Source organism: Ascaphus truei, chromosome 2 (assembly GCF_040206685.1).
Source record: "Ascaphus truei isolate aAscTru1 chromosome 2, aAscTru1.hap1, whole genome shotgun sequence".
Taxonomy (NCBI): domain Eukaryota; kingdom Metazoa; phylum Chordata; class Amphibia; order Anura; family Ascaphidae; genus Ascaphus; species Ascaphus truei.
In genome coordinates, this window is record NC_134484.1 from 3,240,533 (window position 1) to 3,259,594 (window position 19,062).

At 46.8% G+C, this 19,062-nt stretch overlaps 1 long non-coding RNA gene across 1 annotated transcript; it reads right to left on the bottom strand.

Annotated features, from left to right (window-relative positions):
• Nucleotides 1-2,477: 2,477 nt before the first annotated feature.
• LOC142474959 (uncharacterized) lies at nucleotides 2,478-14,723 on the bottom strand. Its single transcript, XR_012790651.1, has 2 exons — nucleotides 13,955-14,723; nucleotides 2,478-4,627 (listed from the first exon to the last, which is right to left on the bottom strand). It is a non-coding gene; the product is annotated as an uncharacterized LOC142474959 (long non-coding RNA).
• Nucleotides 14,724-19,062: the final 4,339 nt, after the last annotated feature.

A 19,062-nucleotide genomic window follows, 5' to 3' on the forward strand; every position in this document is an offset into this window, starting at 1 on the left:
TTGCAAGTTCTTGGATGGTGATTTGTATCCACATGTGATACTTAGCATGGTTTAGCTTTCACACAGGTAATCTTTCAGGAAAAATTCATTAGGGTATCAAATCCATCTGGCAACTCTCCATTAAGGGCACAACAATTTTACTTGCCGGCACCGAAACTTGAGTTTATATCAGGAAATGATTTATAACCACTTATTGCTTGTGGGGAAATGGAAGGAAAAGCTGATACGTGCACACCTGATTTCGGCCACTTCAGTCAGCAGGTCATGCCATGCATGACTTTAGCCACAAAAACCTCATAAAATCCAAAGATTTATACTGCCACAGACACACAGGGATTACTGAAAGTTAGAAGGTTCCACTACGAATAAGAAAACCGGTGCGGCTGCCCATAGGTTCACGCTTCTTTCCATAGTAATTTATTGCAAACAAACTTTTTTACCTTGGGGTGGCGTGTTTTTCACTGGGACTTGCATGTGATTTTTCACTTGAACTTGCATGTATATTTTCATTGGCCAACAAAACATATTTATATTGTCTCTTCTTGTTCTCTGTATCCATTCTTTATTATTTTTGTCTGCAGACACACAACCTCTAACGGCAAATTTTTAGAACTTTGTTTTCCCATTATTCTCCTGCTACAGTAATCAAATTTAATTGACCTGTACAATACTCCTGATACAATAATCAGCGCAAGCTGATTACGTACAACTCTTTTGGCATGTTATTGTTCTGAATAGTGTAAATATGCAAATAAGGACCTGTCATGAGACTGTTCCCCAATCATATTTTTTCACCATAACTATACCAAAGAAAAAACCTGAATTACTTCAGCGGGTCCAACCCAGTCTTGATAAACCTTATACTTTTATAACATGGATACAGATAAGACCTTCTAAACAGATATCCACGAATAAACTCACTTGGTATGTTAATGACAAGACAGAGCAAATGTTCCTGCTCAGACAACAAAAAATATTTATCACAACCCAGGATGGTCTGAAAACAATCCCTTAAGCATACAAACACTCACCTTCATCACCAAAACACCAAAGCTTTTAACGGAACTCTCACCTTAGTCCCTAACAAAACATTACAACTCTTACACTTTAAAATGGATACAGGAGCAGAGATTAATAAACTCATTTGAATTTGAGATTAATAAACTCATAGGTAACCCGTCAACCCAGATTGAGACACCCTCCAAAACACATCTCTCTACACAACACTCAAAACAACTTTTTAAACTCAGGCTTTCCTCAAAAGGTGCCTTTTATCTTGATTCTTATGAGCGCTCAGGTTTGAGTGAGAGGAGTGTTTTTTTCAGTTGCTCAGCTTCCGGTATATTTGGGTCCCTATTCAGGCACCATCTATGAAAAGCGTGAATAAATAAAACAAGTCTGAGGATTATTGCAGAATAACAAATGAGTTTATTACGTGTACTTGTGCACACATAGAAGGAAGTTTCAAAATAAAACTTCCCCAACGACATACTGGCCTACAGGCCATATTTATACCCAAAATACTAAGCCCACGCCCCCTCTATGAGGCTGCGTGTTCGTCATTACATAAGCGTATAAGATAAACAAAATATGAATATGAGCACATTGAGTTAATAGCATAACTATGAGATTCATATTTAAACTGAACTGACTCAGCTATAATTCCTTATACAGGCCTGTGACCTTTTTTCTATATACGAGATTTCTGAGAAAGGGTGTATATAACCATGGGAACCTCCCCCGGAATGCGAAATGTGCTTGTTATCTATATTTTATTTTCATAACAGTGGTGCCTTTCTCCCATCTCCAAGGTCTTGTGGTTTGCTGAAAAGCTTATTATCACTTCAAACTAAGGAGCAGAAAGAAAACAAAATGTGTGTCTTTAAACTAAACTTCCATTCCAACTTTCATACTGACAATAAACAAAATGGATGACCATATCAGGCACCTAAGATGGATGCTGACTTAAAATGGCTGCTCAGATCCCAGTGCTGTTTATGTCAGACCTCCCCCTTAATGTACTTTTTCTCAACTTCGTCAATATATATATGTGTGTGTGTGTGTGTGTGTGTGTGTGTGTGTGTGTGTGTGTGTGTGTGTGTGTGTGTGTGTGTGTGTGTGTGTGTGTGTGTGTGTGTGTGTGTGTGTGTGTGTGTGTGTGTACCACAAAAAAAGAAAACAGAACCATCACATAAAGCACTCAGACATATTGTACAATATATGAAAATAGATTTATTAGATCAATTAAATCAAAAACTCCAAACAGAACATGTCACACATACACATAAACAGACATAAAATTAACTAAAAAGAACCTGCCTACTGAACTCCCAAAAAGACCAATGAGAAGGACTAGCTAAATGCAAACCTTGAAGAGACAAGGAAAACCCCCTCTGTATTAAAGCAAGCTACACTGGGGACGAAGTGCCCAGTGTGATTACAACCGGCCGGTTATAAGAAGGGGAGAGAAAAAATCATTAGACCCAAACTACATAACTGCACACGTGGGGCTCACAATAAAGCCAAACACAAATAAATAGTCAGAGACCACCTAGAGGACACAAATGAGCATCCATCCATATAAATATGTATATGTATGTCCAGAAACATCAAAAGACATACATATGTTAGGTGTCTACGCTACCTAAGTAACTGAAGGCTGCAAACATTGCCTGCAAAGGAAAATTTACACATAAACCCAGATCAACAATACCATGGCAATGCTAAGGTACTAAAAAATAGAGCCCTAAATATGGCTGTACACTTAGTATGTATACTCCGCTCTTCGAAGTGACTAGCGGTGGATGAATGAAAAGTCCTGCTTAGGGTAACCCCCAACCAAAGTGCAGAAGTGAAAGATCCAGCAGCAAAGTCCTGATAATATATGTCATAAATCCAGAGGAGAACAGTAGTGCGGCATCAGATTAGAACCACAGTGGGGTTTATGTGTAAATTTTCCTAGCTAAACATGATATCGCCCATGTTACACGACCGGAAATAAAGCAATAAGCAGCATAACAATATTGTCCATAACAATACACATTCCAGTACTAGTTATAATACCAGACCCACAGGTCTTTTAAAGAGAACCGTGAGCACAAAAAGCCCAAGGAGCCAGAGCTAGACAGGATCAGAGATTACAAGGTGTCTTACCCCATCTCTCAAAGCAAGGAGGAGAGTACTTAAACGATAATGCTGGTATCGAGAGACTGATTGAATCCACCAGGTTTCATAGTGGCAAGCTGGTCGATCCAATAAGTCTCACGTTTACGAAGTGTTTTTAAACGGTCACCCGGTGTTTGGGGTGAGATATATTCTAATCCTTGAATTTTTAATGATGCAGGTTCCCTATTGTGCACCAAGTTGAAGTGCCTATAGATAGGATTATTTACACCATTCATTATATATATATTTCTACGGTGCTCTAGGAAACGATCACATAATCGACGTTTAGTGTGACCAACATATTGTTTGCCACAACTACAATACAATAAATAAATGATGTACTTGCTGAGGCAATTTATAGATCCTAAAACCCTGTGCGCGCTCCCCTTGACAGACGAGACAAATTGGTTGGATGTTACTAGATGCCTGCAAGTAATGCAGCGTGTCCTGCCACATCTATAGTTCCCATGATCCCTAGATGTTACTGCAGTAGACGCCACATCACGTGTAACCCTACTAGGTGCCAGTATGTTTTTTATATTTCGTGCTTTGCGAAATACCACTGACACCTTATCTGGCAACCTGGACCCCAAATGGGGGTCACACTTCAGAATTTCCCAATTCTTATTGAGAATCATATCACTTTCACCTGATGATTGGCTAAAATTTGTGATGAATCTTGGGGCTCTAGATCTAGCAGACTCTTCAATCTTGTTATATTTAGGATTAGATTTTATTTTTAATCCAGATTTGGCTAGCAAGGTTGATCTATCCAAAGAGATCACCTTAGCCAATGGATTCTTTATTAATTTAGAGCAAAAACCCTTCTCAGCAAACTTCTTCTCTCTCTGATTCTCCAACTTTCCCCTCTTTATCCGATTTGCCCGCTCTTTCCTAATCCGCATCAACTCTCCCCTCTCTCTCTGATTCACCCGGTGTTTCCTCATCCGCATCAACTCTCCCCTCTCTCTCTGATTCACCCGGTGTTCCCTCATCCGCATCAACTCTCCCCTCTCTCTCTGATTCACCCGGTGTTCCCTCATCCACATCAACTCTCCCCTCTCTCTCTGATTCACCCGGTGTTCCCTCATCCACATCAACTCTCCCCTCTCTCTCTGATTCACCCGGTGTTCCCTCATCCACATCAACTCTCCCCTCTGTCTCTGACTATCAGACAGGAGCCTCAATCTGTGATTCTCCCGCTTTTCTAAATCTCTGCCATGTGCACATTTGTACAGAGTCTCTTTCCGCTTAATCTTTTCATCGATGGGATCTCTTTCCTCTCTCATTCAGAATTCGATATCTTGAAGAACTTCGTGTTTCTCGCGGGTTTTCAGGTTATCTTCTGTTGTGTAATTTTCCAATGAAAACACGTTCCTTGCTCCCATCTTTCCAAATTTCTCTCTCAGGTCGGACAGAGATGTATTTGTTTCATGGGTGAGAACAACAGTGGGAACAATTCCTGGAGTGAAAAGAAATAAACATCTCAAAGCAGGTCTAGGACATTTGTTTACGCCCATTTTCCTGTGACCAAGTCACCGCTGGCGTTTACCCGTCACTCACCTCGCCACAGGGACATCTCACCGCCGGCCGTTTCGCTGCCAAGGTAAGTCTCTAACTTTATCCTAAAACCCTGAAGCTTAACCCCTAATATGTTATAACGCTACCACCCTACCTGAAAAACCTTAATCCTTTAACCGTAAACCCCTTACCCTAAGCCCCTTTACCTAATTCCCTGCCCTAAAAACCTAACCCCTTACCCTAAAACCTCAATCCTTAACCCCAGGTCCAATCCTTAACTGCAGGGGGGGAGAGATGGGCCCGGTGGCTGCGGGAGACCTGGCCGACCAGCGCTGAAATTTGGGCCCAGCCCAACTTCAGCATCCAGCTGCCGGGCCTCAAAATACCACCGGGTCCAGCTGTTATAGGCCTCTTCCCCTCTGGCACACACCAGAAGCTGGGCCCACAGCCTGTCTCTTCCCCTCTGGTGCACACCAGAAGCTAGGCCCGCAGCCTGTCTCTTCCCCTCTGTGCATGCCATTAGCTGGGCCCGCAGCCTATCTCTTCCCCTCTGGTGCATGCCATTAGCTGGGCCCGCAGCCTGTCTCTTCCCCTCTGTGCATGCCATTAGCTGGGCCCGCAGCCTATCTCTTCCCCTCTGGTGCATGCCATTAGCTGGGCCCGCAGCCTGTCTCTTCCCCTCTGGTGCATGCCATTAGCTGGGACCGCAGCCTGTCTCTTCCCCTCTGGTGCATGCCATTAGCTGGGACCGCAGCCTTTCTCTTCCCCTCTGGTGCATGCCATTAGCTGGGCCCGCAGCCTGTCCCCTCTGGTGCATGCCATTAGCTGGGACCGCAGCCTGTCTCTTCCCCTCTGTGCATGCCATTAGCTGGGCCCGCAGCCTGTCTCTTCCCCTCTGGTGCATGCCATTAGCTGGGCCCGCAGCCTGTCTCTTCCCCTCTGGTGCATGCCATTAGCTGGGCCTGCAGCCTGTCTCTTCCCCTCTGGTGCATGCCATTAGCTGGGCCTGCAGCCTGTCTCTTCCCCTCTGGTGCATGCCATTAGCTGGGCCCGCAGCCTGTCTCTTCCCCTCTGGTGCATGCCATTAGCTGGGCCTGCAGCCTGTCTCTTCCCCTCTGGTGCATGCCATTAGCTGGGCCTGCAGCCTGTCTCTTCCCCTCTGGTGCATGCCATTAGCTGGGCCCGCAGCCTGTCTCTTCCCCTCTGGTGCATGCCATTAGCTGGGACCGCAGTCTGTCTCTTCCCCTCTGGTGCATGCCATTAGCTGGGCCTGCAGCCTGTCTCTTCCCCTCTGGTGCATGCCATTAGCTGGGCCCGCAGCCTGTCTCTTCCCCTCTGGTGCATGCCATTAGCTGGGCCTGCAGCCTGTCTCTTCCCCTCTGGTGCATGCCATTAGCTGGGCCCGCAGCCTGTCTCTTCCCCTCTGGTGCATGCTATTAGCTGGGACCGCAGCCTGTCTCTTCCCCTCTGGTGCATGCCATTAGCTGGGCCTGCAGCCTGTCTCTTCCCCTCTGGTGCATGCCACTAGCTGGGCCCGCAGCCTGTCTCTTCCCCTCTGGTGCATGCCATTAGCTGGGCCCGCAGCCTGTCTCTTACCCTCTAGTGCATGCCATTAGCTGGGCCTGCAGTCTACCTTTTCCCCTCTGGCGCTTGCCAGAAGCCGGTGAAGCTGGGCCTGCCCAGAAGTTGCCCAGGTTACGTGAATGGACTGGTGCAGCACCAGAGGTGTTACTGAGACCCTACCTCCCCTCAAAGATAAGGTGTGTGTATGTTTTTAGTGTATTTTGTGGGGGTTTATTGTATTTTGTAGATGGGGGTGAGTTATTGTATTGTGGGAAGTGTGTGTGTGTATGTGGGGTGGAGGATTGTGCGTGTGGGGGGCTGTTGTATTGTGGGGGAATTTGTACAGTATTGTGTGATTGTGTGTGTGTGTGTGTGAGTGTGGGGATTTTTGTATTTTGTGTGTGTGTGGTGATTATATTGTGTGTGTGGGGGGGGTTATTGTATTGTAGGGAGGATTTGTGTGGGTGTGTGTCTGTGTGTGTTGGTTGGGGTGGGGGGGGGGGGTTATTGTATGTGGCGGAGATTTGTGTGAAATTGTATGTGTGGCAAGGGGAGGAGGGCGGAATGAGTGGGAGAAGGGAAGGATTGAGGAAGAGGGGGTCATTGAGTGATTGCGGACGGGGGAGAGTGAGAGGAGAGGGGGTCATTGAGTGATAGCGGAGGGGGAAGAGTGAGAGGAGAGGGGGAGAGTGAGAGGAGAGTTTGGAGACAAATACATGAGGCGGGGGAGATGGACAGAGGGGGGTAAGAGCTAGGAGGTGGGATAGAGGGGGGCTTGCAAGACCGGCGACTCACTAGGGGCCTAATGGAAACTCCCGTCCTGGGCCCCACCAAAGCTGTCGGCGGCCATGCTTAACCCCGTAATCTAACCGCTAAACACCATAACATTACATACTATCGAGGCGCATGCGCGATGGTGAGGTGGCTATCTGCTTAAGCCGTGAGCTCCCACCCCCGCCAATTCCATAAACCAATCATAACCACAGAAAACAAGCGTTTCGAACCGGCGTTCTCCCACACAAGCCAGGGAACTAGCAGGGATGGCCCCGCAGTCAACAACAACAAAAAACACAGGCGACTTACGCAAATATTTAAGCCGATCTGCAGCAAGAGGTGCCGAAACAGAAATGGCGCCGGGCTCCGCCGCAGGCTCGGGTTCCGACCGCGAGGAGGACATGGAGGAGGCACCGGAGCAGCAACCAGTACGGCACTGCTATTTTGATCGCCTGTACAACGGGATGAAAACGCTCTTCCGTGCGGAGATCAACGAACTTAAGAAGGAGGTCCAAGGTCTAGGGGAGCGCACGGGTGCCCTGGAGGATAAGATGGCGACTGCCTCCGCAAGCATCAAGAAAACAGAGAAACGGACCTCCTACCTGCAGGCCCAGATCTCGGATCTGGCAGATCGACAGGAGGATTCTGAGAACAGGGATCGCCGCAGTAACGTTCGGATACGCGGCATCCCTGAGGAGATCACGGAGGTCGAGGACTTTGTTACCCGCTGGATGGCGACCCTGCTCCCAGACATTCCCGCGGCGGAGCTGTTGATGGACCGGTGTCATCGGGCCCTCAGGAGTAGGCCGGTGGCGAATGAACAACCGCGGGATGTCATCGCCCGCATGCACTATTTCCGCACCCGAGAAGCGGTCCTCCAGAAAGCAAGAGGAGAGGGAGCCTGCAGGTTTGAGGGGGCCGCCCTCCAGCTGTTTCAGGATCTTTCCCCCATAACTTTGGCCCGGCGCAAGAAGCTACAGCCGGTCACGAAAGTCCTCCGTGACAGAGCCATACGCTATAGATGGACCTTCCCGTTTGGCCTGCTGGTCATTAGAAACGGGAGGGCCATCTCCATTAAAGACCCCGAAGAGGGCAATGACTTTCTCCGTAAACTGGGGGTGAAGGAGGGTCCGGCGCCGGGGCCCCGGCAAGAACCGGAGCCCGACACGGAATGGCAACAGGTCACCACCTCCTAGAAAAACCGGAAAATGAGTGAATCGGAGAAGGATTGAACAGTCATGGAGAAAAGACACTTTCCCTGGTTCAGTTGCCAAAGTTGAGGCGCAAGTTAAAGTTAAAATGGCGCTGCTAACCTATTATAAACTGTTCTGAGGCGCGGGGTTTCCTGCCGCCCACCCCTATGATGAAGCCCCACAAAGCTCCCACATCGCCTCACAGGTGTCCCACAAGACCCCAAAAGGAGCGGTAACCTGCAATACCAAGCTGTCCACGCACTTACCTGAAATCCTGGCTGAGCGTGGCAGACTGCAACCCGGAAGAGGGACGTGGAACGCACGCTCAAGAAGATGGAGGCGCTCCTGGTCATGGCGGGCTAAGCAGAACACCGCCGGATGAAGAAGGGCTCAGCGCGGGAAGACAGCGCGGGAAGACGTCCACCTCCGAGGACATCCAGCAGCCGAATGACGAGAACCGGATGGACGTCACCGGATATGGACGGGCGGCCATCTTGGTTGGGGCACACCATGACCGGCACCGGAAGTGCACAGCCGGTGTGCAGCGGAGTCAGCCCGATATCAGCGGCACAGGGGGGGGGGGCCTCTCGAAAAGTGAACGGGGGGGTCTGAACATGCACAGACAGACACGAAGCTGACAGCCACCGGGGATCCATGATATGGGGTATAGGACATATGGGAAGCACATTCGATGGCAAAGGAACGGCACCCAGACAAGCCCCAGATAGGCCCCAGTAGGGCCTTAGATGGCAGTGGGCAGCACCCCAAACATACAGACCCGGCACAACATCTCCCCCGGGCATAGGACAGGGAAGGAGAGCTCACCCATAGGGGAAGGAAGCTAATCGACGATCCCCAACAAGCGAGGTTAAGGCATCACACTAGAGGAGATTACATAGCAAAGGTAGTAAGGGACAAGGAGAGAAAAAGGGGGGTTCTTTATCGTTCACACCACCAGGAGTATACACCTGCACCCACCATATCCTACAAGCAAGGCCAGAGAAAGAGGAGATTGGAGAGATGGCCACGCACACGGGGCAAGCAGACATAGCGTAAAATAGATTAAGGGGCCAGAAGAGGTTATAACGTGCGCTGAGTTGCGTTTTCTTGGATAATGTGGATATTGTCGTTTATAATGTTTATAATTGTTTACAATGTTTCTGGTTTAGGGGCGGGGCGGGAGGTAGCTACACGCCCGCCGTCGTCATGAGACTCCACATGGGTACTTGGGGAGAAATCCCCAGGGGACCCATGCAAGACCCCACTGGGCCGGCAACTATGGACCAAGAACACATCAGCAAGATCAAACACAGACTTGCCCAGGCCGGACAATCCAGAAGGGGCAGTTCAGGTGACCATGGGAACTCACCTGTCTTTTGTTTTTTGTTCTTTCTTTGTTCCCTGTGAATGTACCCCTTTGTTTCCCCCCCGCACAGACTGGAGGAGCACGAGAAGAACCCTGGAACCAGAGGTCCCAGAGAAGAGATAAGGGTACTCCGGGTTACACACCAGCCTACATCACAGGGCGACATCCAGAAAACACCGATGGGTAGGGACTTCACAGTGATTTCACACAACATGAAAGGTTTCAACAGCCCCCTTAAGAGACGGTTGGCCATGACTGATTATAAAAAAAATGACCCCGACATCATCCTACTACAGGAGACACATTTTCTAAAACTAACTCACCAAAATACATAGACAGCAGATACCAAACCTGGGTTTCAGCGGCAGCTAACAAAAAAAAGAGGAGGGTCGCGATTCTGGTACACAACCGCCTTGCACTAGATATTAAACTCACCAAACGGGATAACAATGGTCGGTTCATAATAGTGGTGGGCGCCATCCGAGGGCAAATTCTCACTTTAGCAAATGTATACGCTCCCAATGAGCGAGCTGACACTTTTATGGACAGATTCTTTACGATCCTACACAGAGTAGCGCAGGGCGGTATAATACTAGGTGGGGACTTTAACCTCACGCTGGATCCACATGCAGATCGATGCACTCCAGGCGGGGTTAAACATCCGCAAAGCAGAGCAGTATGGGTCCGTGGCCTCAAAGCTAATAGATTAGTGGACATATGGCGCGAGCAGCACCCCGGCGAAAAAGAATACACATTTTACTCACATCCACACGACCGCTACAGCAGGATAGACTACCTCTTTGTGTCCAACAGAATGGTTTCGCAGGTCTCCCACACGGGAATCCATGATATTTCATGGTCCGATCATGCACCTGTAGAGCTGCGGTGCACTGACCTTAGGTTAGACAGACCAGGAGCGACATGGAAACTCAATGAGTTATTAATAAAAATCCCCGAGATTGAAACAAAAGTAGGGGATAAAATCAGGGAATATTTCAAAGAGAATGTCGGTAGCGTGACGTCTCAATCTACTTTATGGGAGGCCCATAAGGAGACAATATGAGGTGAGCTCATAGGGATAGCGAGTAGGCGGAAAAAAGAAAGGGAACATAGGATTAAGATCCTACAATCTGAATTGACAGCCCTATCTGCCCTCCATAAAAATAACAAACAAGCACAGACCCTTCAGGCCTGGCTGGATACTAAAACGAAACTAAATTTACTGATGTCCTCCCGAGCTGAGAAGGAGATGACCCGGTCCAAAAGGAAATTCTATGAAAAAGCGAACAAGCCAGATACCCCACTTGCCAATAAACTTAGGAACACTAACCGTAACTTTCACATCCAGGCAATTCGGCCAAAAAAAGGTGACCTCACTTCTGATCCCAAACAAATCGTAGAAGAGTTTAAAACCTACTATGAGACCCTCTACGATGGGGCAAAGGTCTCCCATTGTGAGACCACTCATACACAGCTGAAAACTTTCTTAAGGGGAGCGAAACTACCCAGACTAGGCAGAGAGGAAAGGGACACACTACAGGAAGATTTTTCAGGTGAGGAAATAACTGAGTTAATCAAATCACTGAAGCCATCAAAAGCCCCAAGCCCAGATGGCTTCTCTAATCTATACTACAAAAAATTCCGAAATATTCTAGTGCCTCACCTGGTGAAACTGTTTAACTCATTCCTAGAGGGTGCCCCTATACCTGGCCAAATGCTACAAGCGTCTATATCAGTGATCCCCAAACCAGGGAAGGACCCAGCTGATTGCAAAAGCTATCGCCCGATATCCCTTATCAACTCGGACACCAAGATTTTCTCCAAATTGTTGGCTAACCGCCTAAACAAAGTTATGCCAAAGCTGGTCCATCCCGATCAAGTAGGGTTCATATGCGAGAGGCAGGCGGCAGACAATACTAGATGGATCATAGACTTAATTGATTTGGCACAACGGAAACACATCCCGTCTATTGCACTGAGTCTGGACGCCGAGAAAGCCTTTGACCGAATTGATTGGCCCTACCTCAGAGAGACGCTTGGAGAGTTCGGCATAGGGGGGAGAATGCTGGGTGCCATTCTGGCTCTTTATCGGGAACCGAGGGCGAGGGTCAGGCACCAGGGCTTCCCTTCGGAAGAATTCCCGATAAGAAGTGTCACCAGGCAGGGATGTCCCCTGTCCCCACTTATCTTCGCACTATGCATAGAGCCCTTGGCGGCACATATCCGTAACAGCCCAGACATAGCAGGAATACAAATAAAAGAGCAGTCACACAAAGTGGCCCTGTATGCGGATGATATTATCCTAATGTTATCAAAGCCCCTTACCTCCGTGCCGAATGTTTTCAGCTTGCTCGGTGAATTTAACAAGATCTCGGGATTTAAGATTAATCAAATCAGAAGCCCTAAATATAAACCTGCCAAAGGTCACTGACAAACTAATTGACCTAAATTTTAACTTCAAATGGCAAGCCTCCTCCAAGAAATACCTAAGACTAATATCAACAAAGACTATAACGCCCTATATAAAGCCAATTACCCCAAACTGATAAGGACTCTGAAGGAGGATCTCAGGAAATGGTCAGGCTACACAATCTCATGGATCGGCAGGATCCAGAGCCTCAAGATGAATTTCCTTCCCAGAATCTTGTATCTTTTTCAGACCCTCCCGATACAAGTGGCCAGGGATGATATCCTCCGTTTACAGTCCTCCATGGTGAAATTCGTTTGGGGTAACAAAAAACCACGCATTAAATATAGCACATTAATCACACCAACAGTTAGAGGAGGACTGGCGTACTGCTTGATATCGTATTTCAGAGCGGCCCAATTAACACAAATTATTCAATGGCATATGCACCCTAGCTTACGTAGATGGGTGGAGTTAGAAAAAGCATGCTGCGCCCCCGTAGACCTACAAGATCTAATTTGGCTATCAAAAAAGGTACATGGGACCATAGGAGAGCCGCTGGCCGCACTGAGTAGCTCGTTGGCAACTTGGGAGAACACCAGATATAGATGTGCCCTTACTGCCCAGCACACTTTCATGACCCCGTTTGTGGGGAACCCTGATTTTCGCTCCGGGCCTGTTGAGCAAGAATCTAGCCACATGGAAAACAAAGAGCCTCACGAGGCTACTACATCTGGAGGGAAGCCAATCAGTAAAATCCTTTGACCAAATTAAATCAGAAGCAGAGATGCCAAACTCTGAATTCTTTAGATACCTCCAGATAAGAGCTTTCTACACTAAGATCCCAAAACGACCCCGGGTACAAATTTTGAGCAGCTGTGTTCCAGAGGCACGGACACCACGGGACTTATGTCTAGGATTTACAGGGAGGTGGTCTGTCCTGGAACTGACGACGACACCAAACTTAGTTACAGAAATAAATGGGAATCGGACTTAGGGGAGACGTTAGAAGGCGCAGACTGGGCCACAATAGTACAGGCAGCAGCTAAGAGCTCTATATGCACTACTTTGAAGGAGAATGCATATAAGGTCCTAATGCTGTGGTACCTTACCCCAGTGAGATTGGCAAAGTTTGTAAAAGGTTACCCAACATTGTGCCCGAAACAATGTGGGGAACATGCAGACTTACTACACATGTTGTGGGATTGCACCAGAGTGGCTCCTTTATGGGAGGAAATCCAAAATTGGCTACAGAGAATTCTCGGACTGGCGGTCCCCTTGGATCCCTGGTTGTTCCTGCTGGGCAGGCGCACCCGGGGGCTGGGCAGACCAGCACAGAAATTGATTGCACATTTTGCAACAGCCATGAGGTGCGAAATCGCAGCATTGTGGAAGCTACCAGATTTACCCACAATTACGAAAATTCGGAACAGAATTTGGTATATTTGCCGGATGGAGCAATTGACGAGTCTGGTCAATGACACCAGCACAAATTTTCTAAAAGTCTGGGCCCCGTGGCTAGACCAATCAGACATCCCCGGGGTGGACGCCACCACCATACTGCCCTGATAGATTGAGATGCATTCTCCTCCGAAGTAACGGTACTAACAGTAACTAGACGGGGTACAGGTAGGGATGACGGTAAAGTGAATCAGGGCTCTCTAGGGTGGGCCCGCACTAAGACGGTGTGACACCGGAAGAGGAAAGAGAAGATAGGTGCTCCCTGTGCGGCCTCTCCCCCCGCCCTTCCTCCCCTGCCTTCCCCCCCCCCCCCCAATTATTTGTGCTGTTCGTCTTGTCTGTCAGTTGGTTTTCCCTGTATGTCTTAACTTGTTCGGAGCGGGAAAAGGAGAAAAATGGGACTGTGGACACTATTATATGACAATGTGTTGTTAGACAATGTTCAATCTGTACCACAACCCAATAAAAAAATTTTTTGTGGAAAAAAACCAAAACATTACATACTATCTTATTGGCAAAATGTCCGGCGATGATGTTCAGCGGTGAAGGGTCCCTCTGCGGACAAACGCCGGCGGCGAGATGGCCACGACCAAATGGGCGATTCCATCTCCAAGCAGCACCAACCCAGCGCCAAACCCAGCGACTTATCATCAAGAGAGATAAACATATCTGTTGAAATCCTGGTGTACAGTATGTTGCAGAAGGCGACTGAGCGTCACATTTGCCATTTTACACAGTAATGTCCATGTGCTGAATCAGTCCCTTCAACCAATGTCCAGTACGTATCCTTAACTAGGTGATCTCCAACAGATGTTAATGTTCCTCTGTGCATTGTGGTGTCTGTATTCTCCCCACCGGGTTGTTCGACGGCGTCCATCTTGCTGACGTCATCAATCTGGGTCCCCAGCTGCTGGAACGCATTCGGGTCCTGTGTTCTTCTAGCACGTTACCTCAAATCGTGCGTTTCATTGTTCGCGCATGCGCAGTAAGAATCCCTCCGATTTCCTTCATTCTTCCTCCCTTTGGAACGCATGAAGCGCAGACTGCGTGTCAGTCACTGCGCATGCGTTTGTCATTCCGCTCGTGGTCAGCTAGCTTAAGGGAGATGAGCTGATCTCCAGTCTTCCTCTGTGGTGGTCCCTCGGTGCGTCCTCTTCTCCTGGCAGTCAATGGGGGGATATCTTCATCATCAAGAGTCCACGATGTGTGTAAAAAAGGAAAGAAGGGGATAAATCAGCACACCACTATATGAACTGACTGCTAATATATCATCCTACTGTGCAAAGTGAGTGATAATAAAAAAGATTAAAAAAGGTTTGTCTTTGTCATTTTTAGAAATCACAGCCCCAGAGGTATACTGACCTTACAGTTTATATCCAGTACAGCAAGCAGTGGCAGCAACCTGTGGCTAATAGGAAATAAATGATTTTATCTTTCCTCAATGAAGCACCCTAATGACAAGAAGTCGTTCAGTCCATTAGGATATACAGTATCTAGAGTTAGAGCACGTCGCAGGGGGGGGGGGGGAGTTTGAGCGCTCCGCCGGGGGGGGGGGGGGGGGGAGTTTGAGCACGCCGCTGGGGGGTGGGCTGCTCAGAAGACTCAGACTGAGCCCCCCGGGTCCGCAGGTCCGTAGCTCTGCCGGGGGTGGGGGGAGTCAGGAGAGAGGGGGCAGGACACAGACAGAGAGACATACACACTCTGACGCGCGCACACACTCTGACGCGCGCACACACTGACTCGCACACACTCTGACGCGTGCACACACTCTGACACGCGCACACACTCTGACGCACGCACACACGCACACTCTGACACACGCACACATGCACGCACGCACACTGACACACGCACACACACTCTGACACACGCACACACGCACGCACACTCTGACACACGCACACACGCACGCACACTGACACACGCACGCACACCCCAGTGATGTACCGAACACCGCCCCTGAATGATGTGCCTATTCCTCCCCCCCCGTGAGAGCTCCCCCACCCGCTCAACATCCATGATGCTGGTACTGCTGCCAATAAACATGACCCCGCTAATCAAATGTACTCATGCTCTAAGCAGTAATAATATTATTGTTACTTTATATGTTGCTGACAACACACAAAGAAGTTTCACTCACTAAGCGCGTGCACAGCACACACACACACACAGCGCAGCACACACAGCTTCTTTTAATAAAACCACTGGCAGTTGTAAATTTACTTACAAACGTGAGACGATCACTTTTAGAAGTTGGTTGTGGAGATTTATTAAAAGCTGTGATAACTTCAGACCTGTTATGTCCCCTTTCCACAAATCTCTCCTCAATCTCTTTTAGAGTCTCACCCAGTTTAGTAGGCCTGTCTACTATTCGTGTAGCTCTGATTTTTTGAGAAAATGGTAGCCTTTGTTTCAGACGCTCTGGGTGGAAACTAGAAGCAGGTAAAGTACTATTTCTATCCGTGGGCTTCCTATAGACATCACTATGCAGTTCTCCATTTTCATATGTAAGGAGCACATCTAGATACGAGATCTGCTTAGTGCTCCAGATCTAGAAAGGCTAAAGAAAAAGGAAATCAAACTTTATTCTCATGGTAATACACTAACAGAGTACTACAAACAGAAACTCATTCCTAGGGGGTTTCGTATAAAAAACCGCCCCACAATTGGAAGTGACAGTAATGTCTTTTGTGATAATTGGTGCAAAATTTTAAACAAAGCATCACTTGCCTTAATATTACTGGTGATAGAAGAAGTGGGTCAGCAACTCACGACTGTGAGGCACGATATTCTAAAAATAGAAATTATCATTGAGCAGACACATCCAAATGATATTACCGTCCAATCACTAGATGAGCTTAAAACCAGGTTACAAAAATTTAAGGATGATTTAATTCATTTTAAAAAACAGAAATTTAAGAAAATAGTGACAGATTATAAAGATAATACTGTCTATTTCTGGAGAAAAGCAGAGAGACGTTCAAAAAAATCTAACGAAAGCAAAGAAAGCGGCCAAAAAAACCCACAGGCTTCACAAGTGACTCTGACACTGCTTCATCAGCGGAAGGGGCAGTAACCCAAACCCCAGGGAGATCTGTTTTAGACAAGGGAAGAGGACAGACATCAAGGGCCAAAGACGCAAAACAAGGAGGGGCCGCAGAAGTGCAAAGAACGCCTCCAGTTCTTCGCCCACGTCCAATATGAGTAAGCATAATCTGATTATCAACTTGTCTTCTCATCAAGCAACTGAAATGGATATCTGTGTTTTATCCAAAGGTCCCTCCTTCGTCCCTACTACAAGACCTTTGAATTAGAGTTTGAACTGTTCAAATTTGAAAGAAATTTGAAATTAAAATCTTTCTTTTTTAATAGATCCACAGATCAGCAAGATCAGCAGTGGCAGCAACAAGAGCCGGTAACCCCTAATCGATGTAGGTTTATTGCACCTTTCAAAAATACAGGTGTAACGGGTATTCATGCGCCTTATTAAACATGATGTTAAACAGTAATTAAAAAGCATCATTACACAATCTTCAATCTGACACTTGCACAAAAGGACTCTCTAAAAAAATTCAGGGAGAATAACAATATTATTTTTAAAAGCGCAGACAAGGGCGAAGCACTTGTAGTGCAGGGTTATAGTGTGTACAAAACAGAGGCCCTGAGGCAACTGGAGAATCAGGAGTGTTATATCAAACTTGACCTAGATCCAACATTAAGGTATCAAACTGAAATCAAGGGTATACTCCAATTAGGATTAAATAACTTATGGATTAATGAAGAAATAGTACATTTTCTTACTATGAAAAACCCAAGGCGTCCAGTCCTCTACTTATTGCCAAAAGATCCATAAACGTTTGCAAAATCCCCCAGGTAGGCCCATTATATCAGCTACATGTTCTATCAATCAACCACTAGCTGTTTTTGTTGATACCTTTTTGCAGCCTTTGGTTACTAAGAGTAAATCTTACATACAAGACACTTTTGATTTTCTGATAAAGATACGTGCAGTGCCCCTGGGCGGAAAAAACATCATTATGGTAACCATGGATGTAACTAATTTGTACACTATAATCCCTCACGATAGTGGTTTGGATGTCATTAGACAAAACCTTACCAATTCACATAAGTCAAATCCACCTGTGGATTATATTATGCTCCTCCTACATTTTGTTCTATATCAGAATTATTTTTAGTTCGAACAGACTTTTTATTTACAGACAGCAGGGACGGCGATGGGCAGCAATGTGGCCCCTTCCTACGCTAACTTATATATGACTGACTTTGAGGAGAAATGTATCTAACCCACAGAGCATTACAATAAGATGTTATTCTATTGTAGATACATTGACGATCTGCTATTTCTTTGGGAAGGTACAGAGGAGGAGCTTACCGACTTTTTTGATTATCTTGATGGGCTGAATACAACAGTAAGATTTGCCAAAAACTGGAGCACTAAGCAGATCTCGTATCTAGATGTGCTCCTTACATATGAAAATGGAGAACTGCATAGTGATCTCTATAGGAAGCCCACAGATAGAAATAGTACTTTACATGCTTCTAGTTTCCACCCAGAGCGCCTGAAACAAAGGCTACCATTTTCTCAAAAAATCAGAGCTACACGAATAATAGACAGGCCTACTAAATTGGATGAAACTCTAAAAGAGATTGAGGAGAGATTTGTGGAAAGGGGACATAACAGGTCTGAAATTATCACAGCTTTTAGTAAATCTCAACAACCAACTTCTAAAAGTGATCGTCTCACATTTGTAAGTAAATTTACAACTGCCAGTGGTTTTATTAAAAAACACTTAAAAAACACTGGAAAGTACTACAGACGGACGATACACTTAAGGATGTCTGTAAAGATTTCCCACGTTTTGCTTATAAACGCGGAGAGAATCTAAAGGACGTCCTGATTAAAGCCGACAATGAGAAACATTATACCACTCCACATTCCTGAGTTCACCCAAGGTAGGTTGCTATAAATGTTATGAATGTAGCATTTGTAACAGTCTCAACCCTGGGGATGAGTTTTATCATCCCAGACGTGGCAAATTGTTCAATATCAAAGAGCGCATCACCTGCACAACTATGAACATAGTCTACATGATTAAATGTCCATGTGGATTATCCAAAAGATACTAGGACGCAGGGTTCCTAGAAATCCGTGCTAAGCTGTGGGGTATTGCTAGATAATGATCTGGGATATAACTGATGGATACATGAATAAAGCCAGGCAGGGATAGCCACCGCTCTCTGTTCAAATATGTGTCCGTGTCTAATATAATTGCTCCTAAGAATGTGGGGAACCTGTGTAAAAAGGTACAGTCAGTAAAGAAATCTCTGACTGCCCAATATCACAATAATGATGCCCCCCTGGGGAAAGACACTTATATTTGTAGATACCCAGCCATAGTGAATGAACTGGGGTACTCACGCAGGAGAGTTTTCCTGTCCGGTGGATCCCACGGCGTGCATCACGTGGACGGTGTACAGCATGTAGTTCCTCGCGGAGAACGGAGCACAGCAAGCCCAAATAAGGGGGCTAGATACCGGTATATAGATAAAAATCCTTTATTCCATGGTAGACATCATGGCATGGGATGTAA